The following is a 20,641-nucleotide window of genomic DNA, read 5'->3' as shown; positions in this document are numbered from 1 at the left end:
AGGAACTCCCCAGGTCAGTAGGTGCCCAATATGCTACTGGAGATCAGTAGAGAAATAATTCCAGAAAGAATGAAGGGATGGATCCAAAGCAAAACAATACCCAGTTGTGGATGTGACTGGTGATAGAAGTGAGGTCCGATGCTATAAAGAGCAATCTTGCATAGGAACCTGGAATGTTAGGTCCGTGAATCAAGGCAAATTGGAAGTGGTCAAACAGGAGATAGCAAGAGTGAACGTCGATGTTCTAGGAATCAGCGAACTAAAATGGACTGGAATGGGTGAATTTAACTCAGATGACCATTATATCTACTACTGTCGGCAGGAATCTCTTAGAAGAAATGGAGTAGCCATCATGGTCAACAGAAGAGTCTGAAATGCAGTTCTTGGATGCAATCTCAAAATGACAGAATGACCTCTGTTCATTTCCAACGCAAACCGTTCAATATCACATTAACCCAAGTCTATGCTCCAACCAGTAATGCTGAACAAGCTGAAGTTGAATGGTTCTATGAAGACCTACAAGACCTTTTAGAACTAACACCCAAAAAAGATGTCCTTTTCATTATAGGGGACTGGAATGCAAAGTAGGAAGTCAAGAAAAACCTGGAGTAACAGGCCAATTTGGCCTTGGAATGCAGAATGAAGCAGGGCAAAGACTAATGGAGTTTTGCCAAGAGAACGCACTGATCATAGCAAACACACTCCTCCAACAACATAAGAGAACACTCTACAGATGGACATCACCAGATGGTCAACACTGTAATCAGATTGATTCTAGTCTTTGCAGCCAAAGATGGAGAAGTTCCATACAGTCAGCAAAAACAAGACTGGGAGCTGACTGTGGCTCAGACCATGACCTCCTTATTGCCAAATTCAGACTTAAATTGAAGAAAGTAGGAAAAACCACTAGACCATTCATGTATGACCTAAATCAAATCCCTTCTGATTATACAGTGGAAGTGAGAAATAGATTTAAGGGACTAGATATGATGGATAGAGTGCCTGATGAACTGTGGACGGAGGTTCGTGACATTGTACAGGAGACAGGGATCAAGACCATCCTCATGGAAAAGAAATGCAAAAATGTAAAGTGGCGGTCTGAAGAGACCTTATAAATAGCTGCGAAAAGAAGAGAAGTGAAAAGCAAAGGAGTAAAAGAAAGATATAAGCATCTGAATGCTGAATTTCAAAGAATAGCAAGGAGAGATAAGAAAGCCTTCTTCAGCGATCAATGCAAAGAAATAGAGGAAAACAACAGAATGGGAAAGACGAGAGATCTCTTCAAGGAAATTAGAGATACCAAGGGAACATTTCATGCAAAGAAGGGCTTGATAAAGGACAGAAATGGTATGAACCTAACAGAAGTAGAACATATTAAGAAGAGGTGACAAGAATACACGGAAGAACTGTACAAAAAAGATCTTCATGACCCAGAAATCATGATGGTGTGATCACTCATCTAGAGCCAGACATCCTGGAATGTGAAGTCAAGTGGGCCTTAGGAAGCATCACTACGAACAAAGCTAGTGGAGGTGATGGAATTCCGTTGAGCTATTTCAAGTCTTGAAAGATGATGCTGGGAAAATGCTGCACTCAATATGCCAGCAAATTTGGAAAACTCAGCAGTGGCCGCACTACTGGAAAAGGTCAGTTTTCATTCCAATTCCAAAGAAAGGCAATGCCAAAGAATGCTCAAAGATCCACACAATTGCACTCATCTCGCATGCTAGTAAAGTAATGCTCAAATTCTGCAAGCCAGGCTTCAGCAATATGTGAACCGTGAACTTCCAGATGTTCAAGCTGGTTTTAGAAAAGGCAGAGGAACCAGAGATCAAATTGCCAACATCCACTGGATCATGGAAAAAGCAAGAGAGTTCCAGAAAAATATCTATTTCTGTTTTATTGACTATGCCAAAGCCTTTGACTGTGTGGAATAAATAATAAACTGTGGAAATTCTTCAAGATATGGGAATACCGGACCACCTGATGTGCTCCTCTTGAGAAACCTATATTCAGGTCAGGAAGCAACAGTTAGAACTGGACATGGAACAACAGACTGGTTCCATATAAGAAAAGGAGTACATCAAGGCTGTATATTGTCACCCTGCTTTTTAACTTATATGCAGAGTACTTCATGAGAAACACTGGGCTGGAAGAAGCACAAGCTGGAATCAAGATTGCTGGGAGAAAAATCAATAGCCTCAGATATGCAGATGACACCACCCTTATGGCAGAAAGTGAAGAGGAACTAAAATGCCTCTTGATGAGAGTGAAAGAGGAGAGTGAAAAAGTTGGCTTAAAACTCAACATTCAGAAAACGAAGATCATGGCATCTGGTCCCATCACTTCATGAGAAATAGATTGGGAAACAGTGGAAACAGAGTCAGACTTTATTTTTGGGGACTCCAAAATCACTGCAGATGGTGATTGCAGCCATGAAATTAAAAGACGCTTACTCCTTGGAAGGAAAGTTATGACCAATCTAGATAGCGTATTCAAAAGCAGAGACAGTACTTTGTCAGCAAAGGTCTGTCTAGTCAGTTCAGTTCAGTTCATTCGCACAGTCATGTCTGACTCTTTGCGACTCCACGAATCACAGCATGCCAGGCATCCCTGTCCATCACCAACTCCCGGAGTTCACTCAGATTCACATCCATTGAGTCCGTGATGCCATCCAGCCACCTCATCCTTGGTTATCCCCTTCTCTTCCTGCCCCCAATCCCTCCCAGCATCAGAATCTTTTCCAATGAGTCAACTCTTCGCATGGGGTGGCCAAAGTACTGGAGTTTCAGCTTTAGCATCATTCCTCCCAAAGAAATCCCAGGGTTGATCTTCAGAATGGACTTTTGGATCTCCTTTCAGTCCAAGGGACTCTCAAGGGTCTTCTCCAACACCACAGTTCAAAAGCATCAATTCTTCGGCGCTCAGCCTTCTTCACAGTCCAACTCTCACATCCATACATGACCACTGGAAAACCATAGCCTTGACTAGACGGACCTTAGTCGGCAAAGTAATGTCTCTGCTTTTAAACATACTATCTAGGTTGGTCATAACTTTTCTTCCAAGGAGTAAGCATCTTTTAATTTCATGGCTGCAGTCACCATCTGCAGTGATTTTGGAGCCCCCAAAATAAAAGTCTGACACTGTTTCCACTGTTTCCCCATCTATTTCCCATGAAGTGATGGGACTGGATGCCATGATCTTCGTTTTCTGAATGTTGACCTTTAAGCCAACTTTTTCACTCTCCTCTTTCACTTTCATCTAGAGTCTCTTTAGCTCCTCTTCACTTTCTGCCATAAGGGTGGTGCCATCTGCATATCTGAGGTTACTGATATTTCTTCCAGCAATCTTGATTCTAGCTTGTGTTTCTTCCAGTCCAGCATTTCTCATGATTTACTCTGCATATAAGTTAAATAAGCAGAGTGACAATATACAGCCTTGACATACTCCTTTTCCTATTTGGAAAGAGTCTGTTGTTCCATGTCCAGTTCTAACTGTTGCTTCCTGACCTGCATACAGATTTCTCAGGAGGCAGGTTAGGTGGTCTGGTATTCCCATCTCTTGAAGAATTTTCCACAGTTTATTGTGATCCACATAGTCAAAGGCTTTAAAACAGAAATAGATAATTTTCTGGAACTCTTACTTTTTCCATGATCCAGTGGATGTTGGCAATTTGATCTCTGGTTCCTGTGCCTTTTCTAAAACCAGCTTGAACATCAGGGAGTTCACGGTTCATGTATTGCTGAAGCATGGCTTGCAGAATTTTGAGCACTACTTTACTAGCAAGTGAGATGTGTGCAATTGTGTGGTAGTTTGAGCATTCTTTTGCATTGCCTTTCTTCGGAATTGGAATGAAAACTGACCTTTTCCAGTTGTGTGGCCTCTGCTGAGTTTTCCAAATTTGCTGGCATATTGAGTGTAGCACTTTCACAGCACCATCTTTCAGGATTTGAAACAGCTCAACTGGAAATCCATCACTTCCATTAGCTTTGTTCGTAGTGATGCTTTCTAAGGCCCACTTGACTTCACATTCCAGGATGTCTGGCTCTAGATTACTGATCTCATCATCATGATTATCTTGGTCGTGAAGATCTTTTTTGTACAGTTCTCCCGTGTATTCCTGTCACCTCTTCATAATATCTTCTGCTTCTATTAGGTCCATACCATTTCTGTCCTTTATCGAGCCCATCTTTGCATGAAATGTTCCCTTGGTATCTCTAATTTCCTTGAAGAGATCTCTAGTCTTTCCCATTCTGTTCTTTTCATCTATTTCTCTGCATTGATCGCTGAAGAAGGCTTTCTTATCTCTCCTTGCTATTCTTTGGAACTCTGCATTCAGATGCTTATATCTTTCCTTTTCTCCTTTGCTTTTCACCTCTCTTCTTTTCACAGCTATTTGTAAGGCCTCCCCAGACAGCCATTTTGCTTTTTCGCATTTCTTTCCCATGGGGATGATCTTGATCCCTGTCTCCTGTACAATATCCTGAACTTCAGTCCATAGTTCATCAGGCACTCTATCTATCAGATCTAGGCCCTTAAATCTATTTCTCACTTCCACTGTATAATCATAAGGGATTTGATTTAGGTCATACCTTAGTGGTCTAGCAGTTTTCCCTACTTTCTTCAATTTGAGTCTGAATTTGGCAATAAGGAGTTCATGGTTGAGCCACAGTCTGCTCCTGCTCTTGTTTTTGTTGACTGTATAGAGCTTCTCCAAATTTGGCTGCAAAGACTAGAATCAATCTGAATACAGTGTTGACCATCTGGTGATGTCCATGTGTAGAGCCTTCTCTTGTGTTGTTGAAAGAGGGTGTTTGCTATGACCAGTGCATTTTCTTGGCAAAACTCTGTTAGTCTTTGCCCTGCTTCATTCCACATTCCAAGCCCAAATTTGCCTGTTACTCCAGGTGTTTCTTGACTTCCTACTCTTGCATTCCAGTCCCCTAGAATGAAAAGGACATCTTTTTGGGTGTTAGTTCTAAAAGGTCTTGTAGGTCTTCATAAAACCGTTCAACTTCAGTTTCTTCAGCATTACTGGTTGGGGCATAGACTTGGATAACTGTGATATTGAATGGTTTGCCTTGGAGATGAACAGAGATCATTCTATCATTTTGAGATTGCATCCAAGTACTGCATTTCAGACTTTTGTTGACCATGATGGCTACTCGATTTCTTCTAAAGGATTCCTGCCCTCAGTAGTAGATATAATGGTCATCTGAGTTAAATTCACCCATTCCAGCCCATTTTAGTTTGCTGATTCCTAGAATGTCAACGTTCACTCTTGCCATCTCCTGTTTGACCACTTCCAATTTGCCTTGACATGGACCTGACATTCCAGATTCCTATGCAATATTGCTCTTTATAGCATCGGATCTTGATTCTATCTCCAGTCACATCCACAACTGGGTATTGTTTTTGCTTTGGCTCCATCCCTTCATTCTTTCTGGAGTTATTTCTCCGCTGATCTCCAGTAGCATATTGGGCACCTACTGACCTGGGGAGTTCCTCTTTCAGTATCCTATTATTTTGCCTTTTCATACTGTTCATGGGGTTCTAGTCAAGGCTATTGTTTTTCCAGTGATCATATATGGATATGAGAGTTGCACTTTGAAAAAAGCTGTGCACCAAATAATTGATGCTTTTGAACTGTGGTGTTTGGAGAAGACCCTTGAGAGTTCCTTGGACTGCAAGGAGATCCAACCAGTCCATCCTAAGGAGATTTGTCCTGGGTGTTCATTGGAAGGACTGATGCTGAAGCTGAAACTCCAAAACTTTGCCCACCTCATGCGAAGAGTTGACTGATTGTAATAGACTCTGGAATTGAGCTGCAGGAGTTGTTTGTATATTTTCGAGATGAATTCTTTGTCAGTTGCTTCATTTGCTATTATTTTCTCCCCTCTCAAGGCTGTCTTTTCAACTTGCTTATAGTTTACTTTGTTGTGAAGGAGCTTTTATTTTAATTAGGTATCATTTGTTTATTTTTGCTTTTATTTCCAATATTCTGGGAGGTGAGTCATAGAGGATCCTGCTGTGATGTATGTCGGAGAGTGGTTTGCCTATGTTCTCCTCTAGGAGTTTTATAGTTTCTGGTCTCACATTTAGATCTTTCATCCATTTTGAGTTTATTTTTGTGTATGGTATTAGAAAGTGTTCTAGTTTCATTCTTTTACATGTGGTTGACCAGTTTTCCCAGCACCATTTGTTAAAGAGATTTTCTTTACTCCATTGTATATTCTTGCCTCCTTTGTCTAAGAAAAGGTGTCCATGGGTGTGTGGATTTATCTCTGGGCTTTCTATTTGTTCCATTGATCTCTATTTCTGTCTTTGTGCCAGTACCATACTGTCTTGATGACTGTGGCTTTGTAGTAGAGGTTGAAGTCAGGTGGGTTGATTCCTCCAGTTCCACTCTTCTTTCTCAATATTGCTTTGGCTATTCGAGGTTTTTTGTATTTCCATACAAATTGTGAAATTATTTGTTCTAGCTCTGTGAAAAATACCATTGGTAGGTTGACAGGGATTGCACTGAATCTATAGATTGCTTTGGGTGGTATACTCATTTTCACTATATTGATTCTTCTGATCCATGAACACGGTATATTTCTCCATCTATTAATGTCCTTTTTGCTTTTAGAGAAGGCAATGGCATCCCACTCCAGTACTCTTGCCTGGATAGCCCCATGGATGGAGGAGCCTGGTAGGCTGCAGTCCATTGGTTCACTGAGGCTCGGACACAACTGAGAGACTTCACTTTCCCTTTTCACTTTCATGAATTGGAGAAGGAAATGGCAACCCACTTCAGGGTTCTCGCCTGGAGAATCCCAGGGACGGGGGAGCCTGGTGGGCTGCTGTCTATGGGGTCGCACAAAGTCGGACAAGACTGAAGTGACTTAGCAGTAAAGCTGATTTCTTTCACCAGTGTTTTATAGTTTTCTATATATAGGCCTTTTGTTTCTTTATGTAGATATATTTTTAAGTATTTAATTCTTTTCATTGCAATGGTGAATGGAATTATTTCCTTAATTTCTCTATTTTCTCATTATTAGTGTATAGGAATGTAAGGGATTTCTGTGTGTTGATTTTATATCAATATACAAGCAACTCCTGGAGCTCAATTTCAGAAAAATAAATAACCCAATCAAAAAATGGTCCAAAGAACTAAACAGACATTTCTCCAAAGAAGACATACTGATGGCTAACAAACAGATGAAAAGATGCTCAACATCACTCATTATCAGAGTAAGGCAAATCAAAACCACAATCAGGTACCATTTCATGCCAGTCAGAATGGCTGCAATCCAAAAGTCTACAAGCAATAAATGCTGGGGAGGGTGCAGAGAAAAGGGAACCCTCTTACACTGTTGGTGGGAATGCAAACTAGTACAGTCACTATGAAGAACAGTGTGGAGATTCCTTAAAAACTGGAAATAGAACTGCCATATGACCCATACATTTGAATCAGTTCTAATGAGGTGGATGCAACTGGAGCCTATTGTACAAATGAAGTAAGCCAGAAAGAAAAACACCAATACAGTATACTAATGCATATTTATGGAATTTAGAAAGATGGTAACAATAACCCTGTATGTGAGACAGCAAAAGAGACACAGATATATAGAACAGTCTTTTGGACTCTGTGGGAGAGGGCAAGGGTGGGATGATTTGGGAGAATGGCATTGAAACATGTATAATATCATATGTGGAATGAATCACCAGTCAGGGTTTGATGCATGATACAGGATGCTCAGGGTTGGTGCACTGGGATGACCCAGAGGGATGGTATGGCAAGGGAGTTGGGAGGGGGGTTCAGGATGGGGAACACATGTACACCCATGGCAGATTCATGCTGATGTATGGCAAAACCAATACAATATTGTAAAGTAATTAGCCTCCAATTAAAATAAATAAATTTATATTAAAAATAAAGAAAACAAAGAGGCCAAAAAAAAAAAAAAAAAAGGAAGAGACTCTGATGCTGCAAGGGATTGGGGGCAGGAGGAGAAGGGGACGGCAGAGGATGAGATGGCTGGATGGCATCACTGACTCGATGGACATGCGTTTGAGTAAACTCCGGGAGTTGGTGATTGACAGGAAGGCCTGGCATGCTGGGATTCACGGGGTCGCAAAGAGTCAGACACGACTGAGCAATTGAACTGAACTGAACTGATTATGCATATAAGCTAACTAAGCAGGGTGACAATTTACAGCTTTGATGTACTCCTTTCCCAATTTGAAACCAGTCTGTTGTTCCATGTCCAGTTCTAACTGTTGCCTCTTGACCTGCATACAGATTTCTCAAGAGGCAGGTAAGGTGGTCTGGTATTTCCATCTCCATAAGAATTCCCACAGTTTGTTATGATCCGCAGAGTCAAAGGCTGTACCATAGTTAATGAAGCAAAAGTACGTTTATTTCTGGAATTCTCTTGCTTTATCTATGATCGAATGTATGTTGGCAATTTGATCTCTGGTTTCTCTGCCTTTTCTAAATCCAGCTTGAACATCTGGAAATTCTTGGTTCACATACTGTTGAAGCCTTATCTTGGAGAATTTTTAACATTACTTTGCTAGCATGTGAGATGAGTTCAGTAATTTGAACATTCTTTGGCATTGCCTTTCTTTGGGATTGGAAGGAAAACTGACCTTTTCCAGTTGTGTGGCCACTGCTAGGTTTGCCAAATATGGTGGCATATTGCGTACAGCACCTTGACAGGATCATCTTTTAGCCTTTGAATTAGCTCAGCTGTAATTTCATCACCTCCCCTAACTTTGTTCATAGTGACGCTTCCTAATGCCCACTTGACTTCACACTCCAGGATGTCTGGCTCTAGGTGAATGAGCACACCATCATGGTTACCTGGGTCATTAATAACTTTTTTTGTATGGTTCTTCTGTGCATTCTTGCCATCTCTTCTTAATATCTTCTGCTTCTGTTAGGTCCATACCATTTCTGTCGTTAATTTTGTTCACCTTTGCAGGAATTGTTCCCTTGGTATCTCTAGAAGAGATCTTTAATTTTTCCCAGTCTATTGTTTCTATTTCTTTGCATGGTTCACTTAGGAAGGCTTTCTTATCTCTCCTTGTTATTCTTTGGAACTCTGCATTCAAATGGATATATCTTTCCTTTTCTCCTTTGCCTTTCACTTCTCTTTTCTCAGCTATTTGTAAGGCCTCTTCAGACAACATTTTTGCCTAGCCTCCCATGCATGCATAGCCTCTCCCTTTATCACATTCTTCCACTAGAGAGGTACTTTCATTATAGTTGATGACTTACATTGACATAATCCCAGGTGGCTCAGTGGTAAAGAATTTGTTTGGTACACAGGAGTCATGAAATGCAGTAAATGTAGGTTGATCCCTGGGTTGGGAAGGTCCTCTGGAGAAGGAAATAGCAACCTACTCAAGTATTCTTGCCTGGGAAACCCCATGGAAAGTCCATTGGGTCACAAAAGTGTTGGACACAACTGATCGACTCAATGAGCACTTTTGGCATTGCACGTTCCATGGGCTTGGGTGAATATATAATGATACATATTCACCATTGTATACCATACAGTATTTTCACAGTCCTAAAAATCTTTGTGTTCTGCCTATTCATTTCTCTCCACCCCTGCAGCTCCTGCAACCACTATGACACTTCGGTTTTTTTTTTTTTTTTTTTTACAGATTTCCAATCTTTAGTCATTGTGCATAACAAGAAGAATGTGTCACTTTTTGAAAAATCTTCCCAAACCTCTCTTTTTAAAAAATAACCTGGCTGTTTGTATTTACTTACTACTTAATTCTTACCTTCCATGGCTGCAGGTCTTGCATCTTATTTTGTCTTACTGGGTAGAATTTTATGAACCTGTCACTTCTCTTTCTTTCTTTCTTTTTTTTTTTTTACTATAATTGGGAAAAGAGCTGATATATAGCTAGAGGCACATCATTATGGGAAGAGTTAGGACAAATTAACTGTGATTAACTGAGATTATGTGGTTCAAAGTTATATTTGACAGTACATGTTTTTGCCCTTATGAAAATTGTTTTGTAAGTAAAACATGAAATATTAAATTAGTCTTTAATGATATTCAACTCCCATGAATCTGGAAAGTGCCAAATTCATTCTATAGTTTTACATATGCTTAATTGCTTTTACTAAGAAAAATTAAAGTTATTTTAAAAATGTAGTAATACATTATTATTCTTCATAATACTTCAGTGTATCCTGACATACATATATTTATTCTCTGTATCATTAAACCATATTAATTTCTTAAAAAATGTGTGATATATTTAATTAACAATATAATTCTTTAACAGGTGAGTGAACTAATGTCTGTTAAACCTGGATTTTTCTAAGAATTTTACATACACTGTTTAATTTAATCCCAAAGCAGACCTGAACATTTATCTCTATTTTCTGGTTACGCTCATTTTCCCAATGATGAAATGTAAGGCTTAGAGAAGTAAATTTCACAGGTAGAAGGCAGTAGGGATAGGATCAAGATTCAAATCCACCTAATTCTTAAACCATTACCTGAAAACTCGTGTTCATTATCTATGCTATCAATTTGGATTTGTGGTTTATTGTAATTGTAAATAAGTTCATTCAGATTAACTTGTAGCTATTGTTTTGTGGTTTGTCATGTTTGAATGTGGGGTCTATGGATCTAGCTTTATTAAAAAGTCAGGCTGTTGAATCATTAGTTGTATCCAAAGGAAGAGCCTCTCGTTATTGTAGCAGGCAGCTCAGGCACAGAGAAGGCGAGAATAATTCAGAGGTTTGTGATTTCAGGGAGGTCAGAGAAGAGACAGGCTGATTTAGAGAAAAGGCAGAACAAAGAATGAAGGCTCTGTAATTTGGAAAAATAACAAGGTAGTGTCTCTTGGTTTTTAAATACTGGGACTTGTTCTATTTGATTGAAAATAAACTTAGAGAGAACCAAAACAGAATAATTAAAATTAAGTTAAGATACAAAGAAGAAAAGAAATAGGACTGAAGGAAAATACTTCAAAATATTATCAGTAGCTATGTCTGGGAGTAGGAGGACAAATGATTTTTTACTTTTCTCTTTGTATTTTTTTACTTTACAGTTTCTTTCTATTAAACACACACTATAAACACAATTTAGAGAAAATTCATCATTATTATTACTATTATTTTTTCATAACATAGCATGATGATAAGTACTTTAGGAACAAAGCCTGACTGAGTTTTAAAACTAGGTTTGCGATGTATTAGCTCTGTGACATTGGATAAGTTATATATCCTCTCAAAGCACTTTTATTTATGAAGTTGCTACTGAGTACTATTTATTGAAACAGTGCTGTTATCATAATTAACATACAATTAATATGCAATTATTATTCCTAGTATCTAGGATGTGTTGTTAGTTATTACTGGAATTATTTAGTTTTCTTTTTATGCTTATTAGGGTTTCCCTGATAGCTCAGCCAGTAAAGAATCTGCCTGCAATGCGGGAGACCTGGGTTGATCCCTGGGTTGGGGAAGATCCCCTGAAGAAGGGAAAGGCTACCCACTCCAGTATTCTGGCCTGGAGAAGTCAATGGACTCCAGTCCATGGGGTCACAAAGAGTCACAGACAACTGAACAACTTTCACTTCACTTATGTTTATTAGCTACTTTATTTTAAATAATTAAAAATATAAAGTGTGATATTTCCTAAGGATTTTTTCTCCTAAAAATGCCCAGATCTCAACTTCAAGATTCACATCAGTACCACTCCCACCCCCATCCCTCCAGCATCACAAACCAGATACCTACCAGCAGTGCATAGATGACAAGGGAAGTTTAGACAAAGGAGCACTCTTGCTCAACCAGGAACTGTATATCTGTGCTATCAGCTCACCCAAGTGGTCCCAGAAGTTCCATTTCTGTCTTAACTTTGTGAAACCCAGTATGCATTCAATGCATATTTAAATGTAAGACTTTGTGTGTAACCCAGATATATTCCAGGGTCCATGTGGCCACATTCATCACAGTGTCACAGGAGAAGAAACACAGTACTGCAACTAAAAGTAATACAAGTGGTTCCCATCTTTACTAACTTCTCTTGAAGAACATCTCTATAATCAGTCCATGGCACTGATATAACACTAAAAAAGCTATTTTTCTCAAGAGGAACTTCTCAAGACTTAATTTTTCTTGAAATTATCTCCCCTATTCATCTTGCTGTTCCCCACTTACATTCCAGGGCTTCTTCTAAGACTCTCCTGCCCCAAAATTCATACTTCCTTGTCAAAACTGCCTCTCACCTCATACCATGCAGGCTTCCCTTGTTTCTCTTACCCCAACATTTGTATTCTTATTTTTCCTCTGTAGTACACGATGGCCTTTTTGACTAAAAATATTCTAGTTCTCTCCTTTCCCATCTCCCACAACAGTATGTCCATTTGCTAAATATGATCAGGGGGCCTGAAGAAGATATAGAGAATAAAATAATTTGCATTCCAAATATACATGAGAGCTATATCACATTTAAAAGACACACATGGAGGATTTAACTTCCAAAATGCTTTGTTATCTTAAAAGACTACATATGCAGCAAATCGCCGTAATCCCACTATACTTTTCCACTTTCAGTAGTAATAATCAATACAATTAATCAAGCACCTACTATTAGCTGGATACTGTATAAGATACTTTCAGCATATTATATTATCTATTCTTCATAACAAACTTCTGAGACATTAGCTAACTTGCCTATGGTGATATAGTTAATGGTGGTAGAATTAAGGTTTTTTAAAAAAGATCTACATAACTCCAAAGCCCATGAGATTAATTACCACACTATTTCTAGGTAAATATAATAGAAGAATGTAGCTTCTGGTTAAAGAAAATAATTGTCTATGGTCTAAGACTGGGTTAATATCAGAGCTTATTAGCAGCAGTAGACACTATGTTCTATCCACTTGTATAGGATGGAATTGATTTAATGATTTTATGGGTGCATAATCAAAGACAAGAACAGAAGTGGACTGTGTTACATCTGTTATATCTGATTTCTCCCCTAAAGTTTTATAACTCTGATAAATTTCTGAACAGAGCAGTGTTAAGGACAAAATGGCAAAACTCTTTAGTTGACTGCTTCAGCTTGTCTAGTTCTAAATTTTACTTTTAAGTGAATAAAGCCTCCTCAGTCATAAATCCTAAAATGTTTGAGCTCCTGGGCTTAGATGCAAGTATATTTGAACCCCAATTGCATAAGCTGGCTCTTGTTTTTTTGTAACACTTTGTTTGAACATTTCTTTATGAGACAAGAATGTAGGACACAGATATGTAAAACTCAGTTACTCTGAGTTCAAAAACATGTGTGGAGGACCAACTAGACATTTCTGATCATGATTAGCTTTGTTACTGTAAATCATTACATCAAATATGTCAACACCTTTTTGTTCATCCTTTTGGCCAAGTGCTACTAAAAGTTAACTTTGCTTTATATTTCTGGTTGCTGTGTGTATGTGTAAATAAAGTATTTAGTATGCACAGCCACAGTCTTACTGTCTATATAAAATGCATCAGCCTGGAAATCTTATGAGGATGATTTTTTTTCCCTGTAGATTTTGAAGCTATTTTTCTCTCTAATCTTGGCATTGTAAAAATGGCTTCCTACCCATTTCAGACCTACTCCTGTGTGTGTGTGTGCGCTTAGTCACTCTGTTGTGTCTGACTCTTGTGACCCCATAGACTGTAGCCTGCCAGGCTCCTCTGTCCATGGGGTTCTCCAGGCAAGAATCCTGGACTGGGTTGCCATTTCATTCTCCAGGGGATTTTCCCAACCCAGGAATTGAACCTGGGTCTGCTGCATTGCAGGCAGACTCTTTACTGACTTAGCTATGAGGGAAGCCCTAGACCTACTGGAGCCAACCATAGCAGAAAGTGGAAAGAGCATGGGATATAAATTGCTGAAATAAAATGTTTGAAATGCTTTCAGACCCCAAGGAAGCTGGATTCTTTAGCTGTATATGAGTCAAAAGACATCTCTCAATTGCTAAGACAATTCTTTCATTCCTGGTAAGTAAATACAGAGCCATAGATTTTTTTCATGAAAAAAAATGCCTCATGGATTTTACCCAGATGGTTCCAGCAACTCCAGGGAGATGATATAAGATTAATGTAGGTGTTTTAGACAGACTCCAAGAGTTCTTAGTATGTTTCCATCTATGTTTACTGTTACAACAGTGTCTCTGAGCTAAGTCCAAGTTGATATACTGAACAGTAATGATTTATCGTGGCAGCAAAAGCATTTCACAGTCTGTCTTTCTGTTAGCTAATACCAAACAAGGTTAGTTTTTTTTTCTTCTTATTCTTTTCCTTTCTTTTAGTTTTAAACAGCATAAGATTTCTTCAAATATCCTTGAGTTGTCGTATTTCCTCTCACTCTAGTTTAGTGGCTCAGACAGTAAAGTCTGCCTGCAGTGTGGGAGACCCGGGTTTGACCCCAGGGTCAGAAAGATCCCCTGGAGAGGAAATGGCAACCAACTCCAGTACCCTTGCCTGGAAAATTCTATGGATGAGGAACCTGGTAGGCTATAGTCCATGGAGTCACAAAGAGTTGGACATGACTGAGCAACAAACACTTTCACTTTCAGACAGTCTTAATTATGTAGGATGAGCCAAAGCTGATGACAGACAGGAAACGCCCTCTCTGTTATTTCTCCCTTCAACCCTGTATTTGATAAAGATATTAAATATGAAAATTGCACTGTGTATTTGAAAAAAAAATGAGAGGATATTTTTAACAGGGAGGACTACTCCTAAATATTAAGTTAGAAGTACTCATATTCTAGCACTTATTTTATGAGGACTTGATGGAAACCTAGACTTAACTGGACTTCTGGTTGGGTCAGTCCATGTTTCAGGGGAGTCGTGTGTGTGAGTGTGTGTGTGTGTGTGTGTGTGTGTGTGTGTATAGCAGATGCAATGTTAGACCATAGAGTTATAATTACAGTAGAGTGACACAGAAAGGGAAAATCAAAGACCAATGCACATTTGGGATATTTGATGCAATCAGGGAAGAAGGGAAAACACAGGGATAAATAATAAATCTAAGGAAAGCTACCCAATTCTGGACCCATTTTTAACAACTCCTCTCTCTGCCTAGTCCTGCTTCCTTCACTCCTTAAAGGAGTTTGTCCTAAAAGTTCTCCTTAGTCCACATTCTGCTCACAAATTTCAGTTTATTGTCTCATTGAGAAGATGACCTATAACAAAGTTCTTTTTGTTCTTATCTTTGGGTGATTTCCTCAATTTTATTTTTTAAATCCTTTTATTGAATTTTTTACAATGTTTTCTTTATTTTAAGAGCTCCTATTTGTTCATTTTTAAAACAGCACTTTGCCCTTGTTTTATAAATTAGAGAGTTTTGTTTTGTGCTGCTTTGTTCTCATCTGTTGTCTTCATCTTGGCATTTTAACTCTCATGTTAGAAATGTTCCTCAAATGTTTTTGACCCTCAGTTTTTGGAAGCAATGTACACATGTATGGGCTTTGTTCCCTGGGAGCTTTTAATTTACAATTGAATGAAGAGGTGTTATTATGTATCCTCATTCCCAAGAGTTTATTTTTCTCTGAGGCCATTTAATCTCCATAAAACAACCCCACATTTTCAGCCTAATGAGACTTGTGACCAAGTATTTCATGGAGGGAGTAATCAGAAGGGGAGAGTATGTTTTGACCTACAGTTCTACATTTTGCAGTTTAACTGTGCATCTCATTCAGCATTTTTTATTATTGCATTTTCTTTTTCTGGCTCATTATTAGGTTCCTTGTTAAGGTTTTTTTTTTTTTTTTTTAATAGCTTTGCTGAGATATAATTCACATTATACCATGAAATTCACTCAATGAAATGTTCTCAGTATACTCACAAAAGTGTACAACCATTATCATTGTCTAATTTTAGAACATTTTCATCATCTGTCTTCAAACCTCAACAAAATAACGCCATGGTTGGATGGCGTCACTGACTCACTGGACATGAGTTTGAGAAAACTCAGGGAGATAGTGAAGGACAGGGAAGACTGGCATGCTGCAGTTCATGGGGCTGCAAAGAGTTGGACACGACTTAGTGACTCAACAACGTATAGATATACTACATGTTGTTTATCTATCTGTTTTGTCAGTTGGCTGATATTGTTTCCCCTTTTCAACTTTTATGAATAATACTGCTATGAATATCTATGTACAAGTTCTTTCGTGAATATATTGTATATTTTCAGTTCCTTTGGGTATGGAACATATCTAGGAAAGAATTGCTAGGTCACATGGTAACTCTACGTTTATTTTGAGGAACTGCCAGTTTTTTCAAAGTGGTTCCACCATTTTACGTTCCCATCTCTAAAATTTGAAGGCTCCAATTCTCCATAATCTCACTAACATTTCTTATTTTCAATCCTTTTGATTATAGCTGTCTCATGGTTCTGATTAGCAGAACATCTTATGTGTTTATTAGCCACTTTTATATCTTCTTTGGAGAAATATCTGTTCAAAGCTTGCTCATTTTAAAATTAGATTAATTGCCTTTTTATTACTGAGTTTTGAGAGTTCTTTTTTATATTTTAGACATGAGCTCCTTATCATATATAAAATTTATATAAAATTTTTCCCATTTTGTGTATCTTTTCACTTTCCTGATGGTGTTTTTCAGGAAGCAACAGTTAAAACTACACATGGAACAACAGACTGGTTTCAAATAGGAAAAGGAGCACGTCAAGGCTGTATATTGTCACCTTGCTTTTTAAACTTCTATGCAGAGTACATCATGAGAAACTCTGGACTGGAAGAAACACAAACTGGAATAAAGATTGCTGGGAGAAGCATCAATAATCTCAGATATGCAGAAGACACCGCCCTTATGGCAGAAACTGAAGAGGAAGTAAAAAGTCTCTTGATGAAAGTGAAAGTGGAGAGTGAAAAAGTTGGCTTAAAGCTCAACATTCATAAAATGAAGATCATGGCATCCATCCCATCACTTCATGGGAAATAGATGGGGAAACAGTGGAAACAATGTCAGACTTTGTTTTTTATGGGCTCCAAAATCACTGCAGATGGTGACTGCAGCCATGAAATTAAAAGACGCTTACTCTTAAAAAAGTTATGACCAACCTAGAGAGCATATTCAAAAGCAGAGACATTACTTTGTTGACTAAGGTCCGTCTAGTCAAAGCTATGGCTTTTCCAGTAGTCATGTATGGATGTGAGAGTTGGACTGCGAAGGCTGAGCACCAAAGAATCAATGCTTTTGAACTATGGTGTTGGAGAAGACTCTTGAGAATCCCTTGGACTACAAGGAGATCCAATCAGTCCATTCTGAAGGAGATCAGCCCTGGGATTTCTTTGGAAGGAATGATGCTAAAGCTGAAACTCCAGTACTTTGGCCACCTCATGCGAAGAGTTGACTCATTGGAAAAGACTTCGATGCTGGGAGGGATTGGGGGCAGGAGAAGAAGGGGATGGCAGAGGATGAGATGGCTGGATGGCATCACTGACTCGATGGACGTGAGTCTGAATGAACGGGAGTTGGTGATGGGAGGCCTGGCGTGCTGTGATTCATGGGGTCGCAAAGGGTTGGACACGACTGAGTGACTGACTGAACTGATGGTGTTTTTTGAAACAAAATCTTTGAATTTTGGTGATGTCAAATTTAATTTTTTTTCCCTTTTGTTTCTGTACTTTTGGCACCATATTTAGGAAAATCTTTTTTTGAGGAATTTTATAGTTTTAGACCTTACATTTGATCCATTTTGAGTTAATTTTTATATCTGGTGTGATGTATCATTCTAACTTTGTTCTGTGTGTGGATATCCAGTTGTCTCACCCCTTTTGTTGAAAAGACTAGCTCTTGCCTCCTTAAATTGTCTTGATGCTCTTGTCAAAAATTAATTGACCTTAGGTATATGGGTTTATTTCTGGAGTTTTAATTCTATTCTATTGATTTAAATGTGTGTCTGTATACCAGCAACATATAGTCTTGATTGCTTTAGCTTTGTAGTAACTTTCAAAATGGGGAGGTGGCGATTCTAATTTAACTTTATTCTTTTTTAAGGTTGTTTAAAAAAAAAAAAAAGCTTGCTGTTTTCTTTCCTAACTGGTTGTGTCTTATTTCTTTTTATTCCCCAAATTTTCAGCCTAGGATCTCCAATTCAATGTTGAGTAGAAATGGCAATGAGTAGACATCCTTGTCTGATTCTTGATCTTAAGACTACTTGATCAAGTTTGTTTTGGTGGTCCCAGATACCTTGTATTTCCATATGAGTTTAAAGTTCATCTTGTCAATTTCTGCAAAAATGACAGCTTGCATTTTGATAAGGTTCTCATTCAATCTGTAGATAAATTTGGGGACTATTGCTATTTAAGCAAAATTAAGCTTTCCAAGTCATAAACACTGAATTATTTCCACTTATTTTTATCTCCTTTTTTTCAATGAGGTTGCATAATTTTCAAGGTATTGAGTTTCTCTTGTTTTTCTAAGTATTTTATATTTATTTATGCTAATTTAAATGAAACTATATTCTTAGTTTCAGTTTTGGATTGTTTATTACCAGTGCGTAGGAACACAACTGATATGTGCATATAGATCTTGTATCCAACAATCTCGGTGAATTTGCTTATTAGCTTTAATTATTTTTTTGTGAGCTCTTTAGGGTTTTCTACATATAAGATCATGTCATCTGCAAATAGAAAATGCTTACTTTTTTCTTTCCAATCTTGATGGTCCTTATTTCTTTTTATTCTCTAAATTGTCCTGATTAAGATCTCCAATACAATGTTGAATACAAATGGCAGTGAGTAGATGTTCTTGTCTGATTCTTGATCTTAGGAATGCTTTCAATTTTTTCTACCACTGAGTATGGTGTTAGATGTTTGTGTTACCCTTGTATCTCATTCTTGTCCTGGTATGTGGTAAGACCAAATTCTATCCATGCCTAGAGTTCTATGGTGTAAATGGAGTTGCCCTCAACTGTATACTCTTCCTCATCCATTTTAGGCTATGGATTCCTCTGCCCTGCTTAGAACAGTCACTATTAGTATAATGTAGTATTTGGAAATGTGGGACTTCAAAAAATATCACAATTATTTATCAGTTAATACACTTAGCATACACTAACAATAGACCCTCTATTGTTTTTCACTTTTCTACAGTGTATTGACTTGATACATCATAATTTACATAACTTTAAAAGTGTAGTGTTAGTCACTCAGTTGTGTCCAACTTTGTGAACCTATGGACTGTAGCCCACCAGGCTCTTCTGTCCATGGAATTCTCCAGGCAAGAATACTGGAAAGGATTGCTATTCTCCTCTCCAGGGGTATTCCAGACCTAGGAATTGAACCCAGGTTTCCTGCATTGTAGGCAGATTCTTTACCATCTGAGCCAAACCAGGGAAGCACACATAACTAACTTACTGCCTTCCAAAACTTAGTCATCACTCTCTTTTTAATTTGCCCCCCCCCCCCATTCTTTTAATGGTTTATTCATTGTCACATTTTTTTTTGTTGTTGCGTTCCCATTTTAACTTGTTTTTTCCTCAAAAAAAAATTTTTTTTTTTTTCAGTTCAGTGGTTTCTGTTAAGCCTAACTTTAAACAGAGCCCTGTGGAAATCTTCATCCTTCATGCACATTACTACATTCTGAACTTAAAAGTCAAGATTATTCTGGACTAGAAATCAGAAAGTGTGCTTTTAAAATGCGGCTCTGGCACTTAAATTTGTGATCATGGGTGGACCAAGATTCTCTGAGCTTATTTATTTCATATGGCAGTTGCAATAACTGAATGAGCTTTCATATGCCAAGTTTCTATCACATTACCTTGTATAATCAAGGGCTCCATTGAATTTTAACTTCCTTCCCTGTCTCAGCTACCAATATACAATACAGGTATTGTTCTTCTATGTCTCTTTCTCTCTACTGAGTCACAATGGCAGAGTTTAAATGCATTGATTTACTGACTTACCATGATTTTCTTTGACTTTACTTTAGGAAACTTCAGAAGGTACTCTATAGCTATAGCTCATGTAGGTTATCTTGGGATGGGAGTGAATCACCCTTTGGTGCATTTTTTTCTTAGTCTTTAACACCTATGGCTAACGATCAGCTTATTGTAGTCAGGGTTTTTGGCATGACTTAGAAACTCATTGTGAATATTTATCTTCTCATATTCCTTTTGTAATGTCTATTCACCTCAGATTTAATCTTCATGTTAAACAAGATTATTATTACTGAGTCTCCATCTCCATGTTTATTCTCTTGGGAGCTCTGGTCAAGACAAGACTTTCATAAGACTAGTAGCTTAGTAGCTACAATCAGGACCAGTGGTAATATGATTTCCTAGGTTTCAAATGTGTTTTAGCCTTTTTTGTTTCACTGAAAGCCACTTTAGACCTTTTATTAAAAATTAGAAACAATTATTTTTAAATTAAAAATGTTTACTCCTTGTGGTAGAAAAACTAGAAATATGAGTAAGATAATAAGTATGAATTTTTAAGAATCCACTCATTAATTTTACTATCTAATATATAATAATCTTTTCAGATATTTTTCTGTAGTTTTATACAGGCCACCTGGTGGCTCAGACAGTAAAGAATCTGCCTGCAATATGGGAGAACTGGGTTTGATCCCTGGGTTTGGAAGATCCCCTGAGAAGGG

The sequence above is a fragment of the Ovis aries genome, chromosome 15 (genome assembly GCF_016772045.2).
Source record: "Ovis aries strain OAR_USU_Benz2616 breed Rambouillet chromosome 15, ARS-UI_Ramb_v3.0, whole genome shotgun sequence".
Lineage (NCBI taxonomy): Eukaryota > Metazoa > Chordata > Mammalia > Artiodactyla > Bovidae > Ovis > Ovis aries.
Note: the sequence above shows the minus strand (reverse complement) of the source record.